Here is a 13,396-nt window from a genome sequence, read left to right on the forward strand (position 1 = left end):
AAATCTAAGATAACACTTTGTTAGTGGTTATGGAAGTAAGCAAAATCAAGGACCGTCTATGGAAAATAAAGCAAATGAGATATCGGAGGAATCTGTGCTGGAATAAGAGCCGGGACTAGAAACTTTAAACTTGAAGCTAGTTAGAGTAATTTTGTTTTCCCATTTCATCTGATTATGGTAAACATGTATAGAATAGTACTGGGTTTCTTTTACAAGAAAGAAGACTTGGTCGAGTTAATCAGAATCCGTGAAATGACGTGAGACACTGAGACCTGATCCACAATGTGTTTGGATGAAATTAGGACAATCCAGGAAGGATAGGGGGGGGGGGGAAATAAGTAAATTTAAATACAGAAAGCATGTATTTGTGATTGGAGTATTTTGTACCATATGTTTAAAGTCAATTCCATAACGTTAATTTTTAAGGATAAAAGCTTTCACAGCTCAGTTGGTTAGAGCACCCGTTCGTGAGGTCTGGAGTTCAACTCCCAATGAAAGCAATTTATTTTACTAGTATAATTTTTTTGCCTCCTTACTAAATGATCTCTGCCCCCCTCCCAAAAAAAAAGTTCCAAATTGTTTAAGAAATGTCTAAAATCATCGGGATGGTCACAGTATCTTCTTCTCTCTTTTAGCATGTTGAAAAGAATAATGTGTACTATTAGAGAAAAACCATCATCTCAAAACAATAAGAGCAACCACAGCCATGATTCATGAACGGGACTAAATACTAAAACGCAGACTAAACACTAAAATATTTTATTTTTTTGAGGGTGAAGCGCTGCGGTAAAAGACTACAATTTAGTCTGGTGTAGTTACGGTGAGTTTGATAGTGAGCGGAGTTATAATAAATGCATGAAGGTTAGGCGTATTTATTGTGAACGCATAGATGGGGCGTAAATATTAATCACGCTCCATGTGGGACGTAAGTATTATTATTACCAGACATAGGGGCGTGGGGCGTTGACAAAATCACCATCCTAGCGTGAGTCCAAGTGTGAGACGGAAGTACTAAGAGAGTTTGATGGAAAAAAAACATGAGGCGGGAATAATATCAACACCTGATATCATGCATACATTTTGTGAACGTTTAGTTTGGCGAAGTTTATATTAACGCCCCACTGAGACGTTCTTTGTATTAGCTCCACTCTCAAACGGACACAATACTTACACCCAATCCCATACGCTCGTTATATTCACGTCTAACCTACAACGCACATTATATCTACGTCCCATTAAATTTAGTTATAGTCTCGGTCGGCGACTACATTTAGTTTCAAACTCTAGAAAACCATATCAAATTTAGCTTTAATCCGTCCCATAACGCTTCACTTTCCGACCAAATTTGATTATAGTCTCCAAATTTGGTTGTGATTGTGGTTGCTCTAAGAGGTGGTATACTTTGTTTACATACATATGCACATCGTGAATGAGAAGATCGAGACTAAATCATGCATTTTCCACTGATCTTCTTTAATTAATTCTTGCATTTTCAAATAAGGATACTTAAAAGACCTAACTACAAGTTAATATTTTTTGTAGAGCACTCTTTTGTAGATTTGACTCAATCAGACTAAGTCACTAAGATTTTGTAGACTTGATATTCAATTAGAACAAGTAATTAACTAAAAATTAGTACTCGCCGCCCTCGTGCAAGACTTAACAGAATCAAAAATCTAGAAGTCGTCGGAGGTTAGGATTGTAGTACAGCCCTGATAAGGATTGACTGAACTTTAGGATTGATATAGCATTTAAAACTGCAGGCATAAGGCATCTCATACCATTTTTCTATGTACCATAGTTGAAGTCAAGGTATTATTCTTGAATGTATAGATAACGTTCACAATTTTCCAACGGCATGTCTTGTATAGAGTGACTCATACGGGAATACCCAATTTGTTCGGATTTGAATAGACCCTTCACCCATGCCGACAATCGTGTATAAATAGGGGGTTTGAGATGTTCAATTCCTACAGACAATTTCAAGTTCATAAACCAACATGAAAATTCTACATTCCCTCATATTCTTTCCAATCCTTTTGTTTTCGTTGCTTTCTTTCACGGCAATCACTCAAGCAGCCACCTTCGACATATTGAACCAATGTGATTTCCCACTATGGCAGCAGCCATACCTGGTGGTGGCCGACGACTAGGACCAAACGAGCCATGGCAAATTAATGTACCTGATGGAACAGCCCAAGCCCGCATATGGGGATGCAAGTGGCGCATAATGATTATGCATTACAGAGTTGCAGGCCAAGTCAGTGTGCAGCCAGGATGGCGCGACACTGCGTAGACTATCAAGTGCTAAGAATGGCATAACCCTGCAGGGCCAATGAAGTGCAAGAGTGACACTACATTGTAAATGCATTTGGCTATGTAATGAAGCTATTGGACGACACAATGAAGCTTCATTAGGTAGAAGGAAAGACTAGGCCAAAGTTGCAAGATGCAACATGTGATGTTGGCATGTTGGCGTGTCCGTGGAATTGAGTTGGCCCAAACTCAAGGATAATGCAAGAAGGTAGAATAGGCCAAGAGTTGGTCTATGCATTAGTTTAAGGATGTCCAAAGCTTGAATAATGCAAACAAGCTAGTAATGCGAGAGTGCGCATTACTATTGTCAAGCAGATTGGCTAAGTGAAGCATATGGATCCAGATAACCATATTGAGCTAAGGAGTTGACCTCGATGACTGAAGCATAAGGATTGTCCGTGCATTAGCTTAGAGTGATAAGCATGAAGGGCTAAGATGGTTGAGCTTTGGAGCGAGGCACAATTCAGTAAGGCGCAGAAAATGTGCAACTTGGATAAAGTGACGGTTAGGAGTTGGTTACGAGCTTCACAAGCGTGCCAATGATGCAAGACAAGTGAGAATGGTTATAAAGTGTGTTTATAACCATATCAGAGTATTCATAACCAACAAGAACAAGTGCGGCACCATTTGGCGTGACAACACAAAAGGTGGCAGTTAAAGTTGGCGGTTATGGAAACTACTTAGACACTTGGCTGTCTAAGGCTTGTGCAAGAGGTTGCACAGAAGTTTTGGCTAGTGAGTTTGTTGTATAAATAATCCTAAGGAGTGGGAAAATCAGTAGGCTTACATAGGAGAGTTTTGTAGACATGTATTCTCATACTTGAAAGAATAAAGGCATCACCAAGAGGGTGATGGGCTGTTTGGTCCATGTGATGGACTGTTTTGTATAATCTTCCTTAATGGAATGAAATGGGTTTATTGTGTCAGTTCTTTGTGTTCATTATGTTGTTTATCTTGTGTGAGTAGTGTTGAAGTGCATGGCATAACCTCTTATGCTTATGGGGGCATGAAGAGTTAGAGAGAAAGAAGAGTAAAGACTTCCGTTGTGCAAAGCCTTTGGAGTGAAGGTAGATGCATACTTTGATGCAAGTATGCCAGGCTGAGTACTTGTGGGTAATGGTGAATCACTGAACCACATATTATTACCGGTCATGTCCCATGAAAATTTTAGGTGATTAAATGGGCGTGTGACAGCAGGTATCAGAGTTGTGTTACGGGACACAATTGCTGATTTTTCTCTCTTTTACTCAAGTTAATATCATTTTTTTGTCAAATTCAGATGTGAATTCTTTGGGTTTCACTAGTATGGAGACTAGAATAAGTTGGTCTTATGTGGAAAGATCAATTGGAATGAACTCGAAGCTTGAAGTAGCAGCATGCCAATAAAGTTTATGACAAAGGTGTTAACATTCCAGCCCAAAGTGTTAGGCGAACGCGCAGGAATAATTGAAAACCAAGTTTTCAAGTGATTGCATGAAAAAACTAAGGAGTATGCTGACTTCTATGGTGCAAGTTAGGTGTAAAGTCCATGTTTCTTACAAGTATGCAAAGATTACGCATTTGGAATGCATATCTTTGTGGTGTTATCAGTAGCGAGTACATTACATGTTGTAATGGGGATTTTGCGAAAATTCCTGAATTCAAAGATGTTGTTAGCCTTTGCAGTGGCAAAGAAGATGGGGAACCTTTCTATGTGATAGAATTGAAGGTGTCTCATTGTAGCCAGTTGATGGAAGATTAAAGTTATCTCTTGAATGCATGTACCTTGGTGGTAATGCAAAGTTTGATTGTGAATCAACATGTTTGTGGCAATGTGATGTCATAAAATAAGAATTGAATGGCCAATTCTTATTTAGCATAAAGCTTACTGAAAGGCTGAAGACGGAAGCGAAAGTTAGGGAAAAACCGATACACCAAGGTCTTGCGTTTGCAAAGAGTTCTTCGTTGATGCTAGATGCACACAAGGAGTGTGTTTGCACCTGGTTTATGAGTGGGATCAATACGATTGAACAAGGGTGTTCAAAGACCTGCATTTGATCATAACCACAAGTGGATATTCTTGTCAACTGCAAATCAACAATTGTTGCTACTGAAGTTGATTTTGGAGAAGGAGAAAGACAAAAGTTGCCAGTTGTGCATGGGCAGTAAAAATGAGTTCCAAGTTTGAAGAAGAACGTGGCATTCTTGCTTCATAGAACGTAGGCAGTGGCACCTCATTTGCAAGATTACGGCCTTGTTAAAATTGTCCAAAGTGTTTATCCGCGGAATTCATTGAGTGATATGGATTTGCTGAGCTCTATGGTGATGCTCAGAATCACCAAGTTAAGTCAGTTCCATTTGTGCAAAGATGCACAAGTTTGTGTCAAGATTTGGGTGCTAATTGGCATAACATGTATGCAACAGTAGCATGCGCCAAATGAGATTTGGGCATGGACAAAGTGCATAATGCCTTTAGAGATGCAAGTAAGGTCAAATTGTGGATGCGGGAAAGATAAGGACAAAGTAGTGGTGATGCATAACGATGGCATGTGGCCATTATTGAAGAAATCTTCATGAAAGCTAAAGCAAAATGATAGCATCAGTCTAAAAGGAGTATTCAACTAATTGTCAATTATAGTATGCTTCGTTATGGAAGTGGCATACAAACGTTGATAGTCGGAAGAGTGCATGTGGAAAAGTGAATTGCTACATTGGGGAAAGTAGGTGCTGTCTCACTCCCTTTGTTGCTTAGAAGCGAAGTTGAAGTCAATATTGCAAGGCTTGTTAGGTCTTACAAGTTGCAATCAGTTGGCGCGAGTATTTTGCTCAAGTTTGAGTATAATTTCAGTTTGGGTTCGAGTGGACCTTGGTGTTGGAATGAAGTCTCTCTATGTAAGGTAGTAGTGAATGAGGGTATTTGAGATGAAATCCTTGCCTCTTTCTTCAAAGTAAATCTAGTTCGCGTGGAAGATGCTACATATAATATTAAGCCAAAATATGCAATAGAAGACGCTGAAAGTGAAAAGAAACAAATATAGGAGTTGGTGGCATAGTCGAGTTTGCTGTTGAGAGTTATGTGGAACTGCAAAGGCATTTGGCAGCAATATCATGGAGTAACGCAGCAAGAATGAATATGTAAGTCCATCAAGTATATGAGTTAAGAGTAACTCATTGTTTGGAAGAACATGATGTTTTTTTTTTCACATTAAAGAGTAGAAGTTTGAAATAGCAAGTGATGCTTAAATTGCTGGTTTCAAAGGCGCGTGAAGAGGATTCCTGGCCCAAAGAGGCGTTGTGATGTCACGGGTATCTAAGTCATGACAATACAAAAGTCATGAATTTCAATCATGATGTTGCGACAGTGCATGCAAAGAACAGCAAGGTGCAGGTTCTTTGGCATACAAATGATGCAAGTCCAAGAAGGTGAAGTTTGCAATATGATTTGGAGGCCAAATCTAGTGAAAGTGCTGATCTTGGCGAAGTGTAGAAAAGGCTATATATTGTGGCGCATACCAAGAGTGGTATTGAGTCATAGAGTGCATACCTTAAGGCATGGCATGATTTGGCGTAGGCGCATATAATTGAAGAATGAGGCCAAGTCTTGTATAAGTCCTGTTATGTTGCGTGGTGCAACTAAAGTCGAAAATTGAAGAGAAAAGACTATGGCAATGATCAATGTGATCATTTGGGAATAATCATTACTTATGTACACTTAGGAGAAAATGATTCATGCGAAGTTGAGGCCTAATTCGGCGAATTGGCAAGAAGAATTTCCAAGATGCATTTGGGTGTTGATATGCGATTGTAGTGGGAGTTGGAACGTGTGCGCAACGTGACAACAACAATGCAAGTCAGTAGGATCAATGGCAAGGCAGTAAGCTAAGTGATGGGATATGGTACTAGGCAGAAAGAGTTGGCAAGAATAAGGGACAAACAAGTTCGCTGAATTCTGAGGGTGGCTCAGAAGTGTACAAGGCCGAAGAACAAGTATATTGAGTATACTTGGTGGAGTTCAACGAGGACTTTGAATAGATTGGGTGGGGGAGGTCTATAACAGAAATGCAAGTGGCGCATAATGATTACGTGTTACAGAGTTGCAGGCCAAGTCAGTGTGCAGCCATGATGGCGCGACACTACGTAGACTGTGAAGTGCTAAGAATGGCATAACCCCGCAGGGCCAATGAAGTGCAAGAGTGACACTACATTGTGAATGCATTTGTCTAAGTAATGAAGTTATTGGCCAACACAATGAAGCTTCATTAAGTAGAAGGCAAGACTAGGCCAAAGTTGCAAGATGCAACATGCGATGTTGGCATGTCCGTGGAATTGAGTTGGCCCAAACTCAAGGATAATGCAAGAAGGTAGAAAAGGCCAAGAGTTGGTCTATGCATTAATTCAAGGCTGGCCAAAGATTGAATAATGAAAACAAGCTAGTTATGAGAGAGTGCGCATTACTATTGTCAAGCATATTGGCTAAGTGAAGCATATGGATCCAGATAACCAGATTGAGCTAAGGAGTTGGCCTCGGCGATTGAAGCATAAGGATTGTCCGTGCATTATCTTATAGTGATAAGCATGTAGGGCCAACTGAGCTTTGAAGCGAGGAACAATTCGGTAAGGCACAAAAAATGTGCAACTTGGCTAAAGTGACGGTTAGGAGTTGGTTACGAGCTTCAAAAGCGTGCCAATGATGCAAGACAAGTGAGAACGGTTATAAAGTGTGTTTATAACCATATTAGAGTATTCATAACCAACAAGAACAGGTGTGGCACTAGTTTGCGTGACAACACAAAAGGTGGCAGTTAAAGTTGGCGGTTATGGAAACTACTTGGATACTTGGCTGTCTAAGGCTTGTGCAAGCGGTTGCACAAAAGTTTTGGCCGGTGAGTTTGTTGTATAAATATTCCTAAGGAGTGGGAAAATCAGTAGGATTACATAGGAGAGTTTTGTATACATGTAGTCTCATACTTAAAAGAATAAAGGCATCACCAAGAGGGTGATGGCCTTTTTGGTCCATGTGATGGACTGTTTTGTATAATCTTCCTTAATGCAATGAAATGGGTTTATTGTGTTAGTTTTTTGTGTTCATTATGTTGTTGATCTTGTGTGAGAAGTGTTGAAGTGCATGGCATAACCTCGTATGCTTATGGGGGCATGAAGAGTTAGAGAGAAAGAAGAGGAAAGACTTCCGTTGTGCAAAGCCTTTGGAGTGAAGGAAGATGCATACTTTGATGCAAGTATGCCAAGCTGAGTACTTGTGGGTAATGATGAATCACTGAACCACAGAATATTGTCGGTCATGTCCCATAAAAATTTTAGACGATTAAATGGGCGTGTGACACCGTGGCAGATGCGAAACTGGTGATTGTAATGGACTTCTCGAATGTACCAGTTTTGGTCAGCCACCAAATACTCTAGCAGAATATGCACTAAATCAATTCAATAACTTAGATTTCTTTCATATTTCTCTTGTTGATGGATTTAACGTACCCATGGACTTTAGCCCTACTTGGTTGCCGGGGAATCAAATGCACAGCGGATATCATCGGGCAGTGTCCAAGTGCACTGAGAGCACCAGGTGGTTGTAATAACCCATGCACAGTTTTCAAGGCTGACCAGTATTGTTGCATTTCAGGCAGCTGTGAAGCCACTGATTTCTCAAGATTTTTCAAGGAAAGGTGTCCTGATGCTTATAGTTACGCGAAAGACGACGCGACTAGTACTTTTACTTTCCCTGGTGGTACAAACTACAGGGTTGTGTTTTGCCCACGTTAAGGTTCAGCTAATTATTGGAGCTTCTCAAATAAGAACCGTATGCATGATATAGGTTACCTAAAATAATGATGAAGCTCTGAAATTATGTTATCTTGATTTGTAAGGTTGAAAAAGCTATCTACATAGTGATATTCCGGCAGAATCATATTTGTTCGGTTATTTTGTGCGTGGTCGATGTTTCCCATTTTTTATTTGTAGTGCTACATATATGGTTTATGGTGTAGATGCATTCAACGAACCATTCGGTTTTTTTTCTTTTTTAAGTTGAACCCCTGATGATGCCCACAGCTTTCCGAAGCTATATATGATTGTTTAAGAATTAACAACGAGTGTCAATGAGAATGATGCTCCAACAACAATTGTTTTTCTTTTGAGAAAAGAAGGATATATTAAAATGAAAAATATGTACGGACTATATACAAAGTCATCAGCCCTTCAAGAGAAAGGACTGATCAATTACAAGTTCATAATATCCTTCCAGTTTGTTATTATCTGGTTCACAGTATAATCCTTAAACGTTTCCGTTGATGAGATCCACAGGTAAATCCATTGTTTAACCGCAATTTCCAATTCATACGCTGTCTTGGATCTTCCTCCATGCACCCTTCTATTGTGCTCATTCCACACCTCCCAACAGATTGCATAAGGAAGTAGATGCCAAACCATCTTTACTCTTGTTGAGGTTCTTTCTAATCTCCAACACTGAATACACGACAAGAAATTAAGAGGCGCAACCCAACGAACCTTCAGAGCTGCAACAAAGAAATCCCATAGCTGCTTAATCACTCTTCAATGTATGAATAGGTGATCCGTCGTCTCCACCTCTGCGTTACAAAAAAGACATAAATTGGATTGTACTGTTACTCCCCTGTGTTGCAGCATGTATCTCGTCGGGATTGAATCATGCAGTGAGGCCCAAAAAAGGAAAATCACTTTAGGTGGAACGTGTTTGTTAGATAAAAATCAATAACCTTCCCAATCTGGCTCGGTCCCTGGCAGCCTCGTGTATATTTCTTTTGCAGACACTTCTCCATCCAAACAATCAACCTCCCCTTGAGTCAAGTTAATCATACTGATCTCGTACTTCAATTCCAGAAAATCAATGCGTTCAGCTGGGTCTAGTTGCCTAGTAAATTGAAAGTTCCATCTTGGTTGAAATAGCGTGGCCACTGAGTCCATTTTTTGTGCACTGATTTTGTATAACCTAGGATATTTATCCCTGAATGAAATTCCTGTACACCAGCAGTCTTGTCAAAACCTGATTGTAGAGCCGTCTTTAACCTGAACCCTTACAGCGTCAACAAAAACCTTGCTTTCCCGAAAAATCCCAAACCACATACTATGACAGATGGAATCCTTAACTTGTAGTGGTAGTAAACATTCCTCCTGAGCTTGCATCTTTTCACACACAATGCGCCTCCAAAGAGCATATTTTTCTTTACAATACCTAACATGCCATTTTGCTAAGAAAGCTTTGTTCACTAGCCTCAAGTTTCGAATACCTAAGCCACCTTTCCTCTTTGGTTTGCAAATTCTTTTAAAATATACCCAACTCATTTTCTTCTTCTCATTGTCTTTTCCCTACAAATTTTTTCTCATAATGGTGTTTAGCCGCTTCTCCACTGAAACCGGAATATGATGCAAGGACATGAAGTAAACAGCCAAGCTCTCCAGTGAACTCCTAATCAGAACCACCCTATCGGCCTTGTTCAAATATCTTCTCTTCCATGGAGCAAGTTTTTTTTGCATTCTCTGTATAATCACCTCCCAAATCAACTCGTTTCGTCTATTAGAACTAATTGGCATTCCCAAATAAGTCACAGGAAGCACCTCCACTTTACACCCCAATTCCAAAGCTAGTCCATCTACTAGATGATCCTCTCCAATATTTATCATCGTACTCTTTTCTAGGTTAAGTCGCAACCCTGTTAAGATTTCAAAAACCAGCAAAATAACAAGAAGACGTCTAACCTCAATAGTAGAAGCGTCCAAGAAAATTATCGCATCGTCTGCAAACTGGTGGTGTGACACCAGTGTACCACCTTCCTTAACCTGAAAGCCTCCAAGTTTACCTTGTTCTACTGCCCTATTAATGAGTAAAGACAGAACCTCTACCACCAGAAGAAAAAGAAAGGGACATAAAGGGTCTCCCTGACGGATTCCTTTGGAAGGTTTAATCAATCTCGTTGCTTCCCCGTTGTGTGTACATATTTCATCATCAAACACGTGTATATGAGAAGACACGTGGAGAGCATGCGGACCAAGTCATCAAAACATGATGACACACGCCCACAGCCAAGAAACCCATCCCGTCGATGTCGGATCTTCGCCCGAACAAATCCAAGGGAAGAAGTTAAAAGATGTACCAAAAGCACGGTGTACTACATAAGCACCAAATAACTCCCAAAGAGTTACTTTATCTCATCCCCAAAAGAAGCTAAGATCAACGGTGAAGAGAAGGTTGACTGACATGGACTTGACAGGGGCAGAAGACACTTTTCTGACACGAGAAGGCGTCTCAACTACTCGCATTTAACACTCTGAGCAGTGTACGTGTCGATCAACCCGTGGAACGAACGAGTATGACTCTGCGTGATCAACCAATGAACGAAGACCTCTGCGTGATGGACACAAAGCACAAGAAGATAAGGTTCCAACGGCTCTCAGAAACGGGTCCCACAATCTAACCTTATAAATACCCCCTCTCCACCAAGAGAGAGGGGATCGGAAAAAAGAGAGAGGTTTAGGGAGAAGTCGAGAGAGAAGAATTGTTAGTGTAAGTTTACCTTTTACAATTCGCAGACCTATTTAAACTCCAAAGTCATTCGACTACCTCTGTAATCATCAAATGCATAGTGAAAACGACAACCCCGTGGATGTAGGCCTTAGTGCTGAACCATGTAAATCCCAGTCTTATTTACATTTCAGCACTTTACATTCATTTCATACTCCACGAGTTTTACGATTACGCTTCGTTTTCTTTATCTTCCTCTATGTAAACACCCCTGGTGATGATATTAGACGAGGTAATGATAAACCCGAAGGTTTTGAGCCTAGGAATCAATGCAATTGTCTCATCAGTGCGAGCATGTGTATAGAATGAGAATATTTCTTGTGAACATATAGATGCCTTCGTGATTTACGTGTTCACAATTTGGCGCTAGAAACAGGGACTTCGTCCCGGTAAAAGATTTATCTTATCCTGTGATTTCATCTTAAACTAGCATATGATTGCTCTGCTTCATTAGATCTAGCAGTATTTATCTTTTGTTAACTTTACTATATTTAAAAACACACCCATTATCTTCAATAGCTCCGGCAGTATCTATCGAAGCAGTTTAAACTGGTTAAAAGATTTATTGCTTAGATCCATGGATTTACATTTTTTAGACCTCGTACTGACCTGTTTTTTCGGTGGGTTTTCGTACATTTTCAAAGGATCTACATGCATCTTCCAAGGGGTCTTCACGCGTTTTCACGTATTTTCAATGAATCCGCACTTTTAATAAGACCTTAACCCATGTATTTTAACTCATATGTTTTAATCAAATGAGCCTCCCTAAAAGTTCTCTGTGGCTCTCGGGCAGTTTTTCCCCATCTTGGAGTAAGGTATTTCGCAAACTAACCCGATCCGCACGGACATTTCTGTTTCTCGCTGTCTGAAATTCCCTTGTGCAGAAAGAAAGCAACAAAAGGACCCACGATGGAAAAGACACATGAAGCAGGAAAATCCAAAGCCTAGTCAAAGGAAGCACCAAGAACAACCCCGGTCATCACCCGAAGCAAGCAGAAAGGAGACAAAGCCAAAATGACTAGTTAGAGGCAGGATACTGCGGAAATCACTTCCCCTATCAACGTTAACTCCGTTGCAGCCGCGACTCTCAGAGCAGCGGCGAAAAAGTATAGTACGGCTGCGGCAGTCCCGAAGGCTGCAGAAACCAGCAAAACTTTTTCTACGAATCAATTTCATCAACCAAAAGAAAGGGTGGATGAATCCAGAACACATCAACACGCGCACCCGCCAACCTTCGGAATGCCATCAACAAACGATCAGAATCAAACTGTGCCGGCGGCTCTCTGGAAATGCCAACAATCGAAGCTGAACCTCTACCACCTTTAGTGCAAACCGTAGAAGAAGGCGGCACCATGGACGTAGTAGCACGAGCTGGGACTCCTAATCAAGGGTCAAACCAATCACATCGATTGATGGCTGAGCTTGAAGAAGAGCCAGTAGGTTTACGCAGATGTCGTAGCTTTGCTGGCCAGAGAAAATCAAGATTTAAAAGACTGGAATGCCCTAAGCATGAAGACCAGCCAACAACTTGATGAGGCAAATTCAAAGGCACCAAAACCTAATCGAGATCGAAGAGTCATCGTAGCATCTAATGAAGACGCGGCTAGGGGAAGTAGCGCATCCGACCCGGATTATAATGACGGAGAGTCGGACTATCACGCGCAGAAGAGCGTAGGGCACCACCGCGCGATGGAAGAGCTGCGTGATGAAATGATGGCTGAGATCAGGCAGTTAAAAACTAGACAAGGCGGGGGAAGGTTAGAAGAGGTCATGAGAGAGGCTAACTCCACGCCCCTAACTCATCGCCTGGCCAACACCCCTATTCCGCTGAAGTTCCCTGTCCCGACCTTCGAATGCTATGACGGATCCAGTGATCCCGTTGCACATATTCGGTATTATAACCGTGTCTTAGCCAGATGGAGTCAGAACGACGCCGTACTCTGTAGATACTTCCCATCAAGCCTGAAGTGATCGACATTGTCTTGGTTTGATAATTTGCCTCCTGACTCCATCCACTCCTACGATCAACTCACAGAAAAGTTCTTAAGAACTTACATGTACAACAAGGATGTTAATACCGGAATGGATAAGCTCTTTTCGCTGGCAATTGGCTACAAGGAAAACACGAGGGAATACACTAACAGATGGCACAAGATCTGCCAAGCCATAGGAAGTGTGGACCCAGTGGTAAGTATCAACTGCTACAAGTGGGGATTAGACCGAATGAGTCCACTATTTGTTGAGATTCATGGAAGCGTGCCTAAGACAGAAGGAGATCTTCGAATAATTATTGAAAAGCACGCTCGTCTTGAAGAAATCCAACATGAAAACCCGAGGGCATACCCGCAGAGGTCTCACCGTACCAATTCCGCAGAACAAACCAATGGGGCCAAAATGAATAGCTCAGTGGAACGGCCTCACGAAGATAGGAAGGAACGAAGGGATGAACGACGAAAAGACGATCGAAAATTCGATGATCAAGTTTACACGAAGCTCAATGCTAGCTATGCTCGTATCTTGCGAGAGATCAAA

At 41.0% G+C, this 13,396-nt stretch overlaps 1 pseudogene; it reads left to right on the forward strand.

Moving 5' to 3' along the window:
- Positions 1 to 2,000: 2,000 nt before the first annotated feature.
- Positions 2,001 to 8,179, forward strand: LOC113294250 (annotated as a pseudogene).
- Positions 8,180 to 13,396: the final 5,217 nt, after the last annotated feature.

This window comes from Papaver somniferum, chromosome 7 (assembly GCF_003573695.1).
Source record: "Papaver somniferum cultivar HN1 chromosome 7, ASM357369v1, whole genome shotgun sequence".
NCBI classification, from domain to species: Eukaryota; Viridiplantae; Streptophyta; class Magnoliopsida; order Ranunculales; family Papaveraceae; genus Papaver; species Papaver somniferum.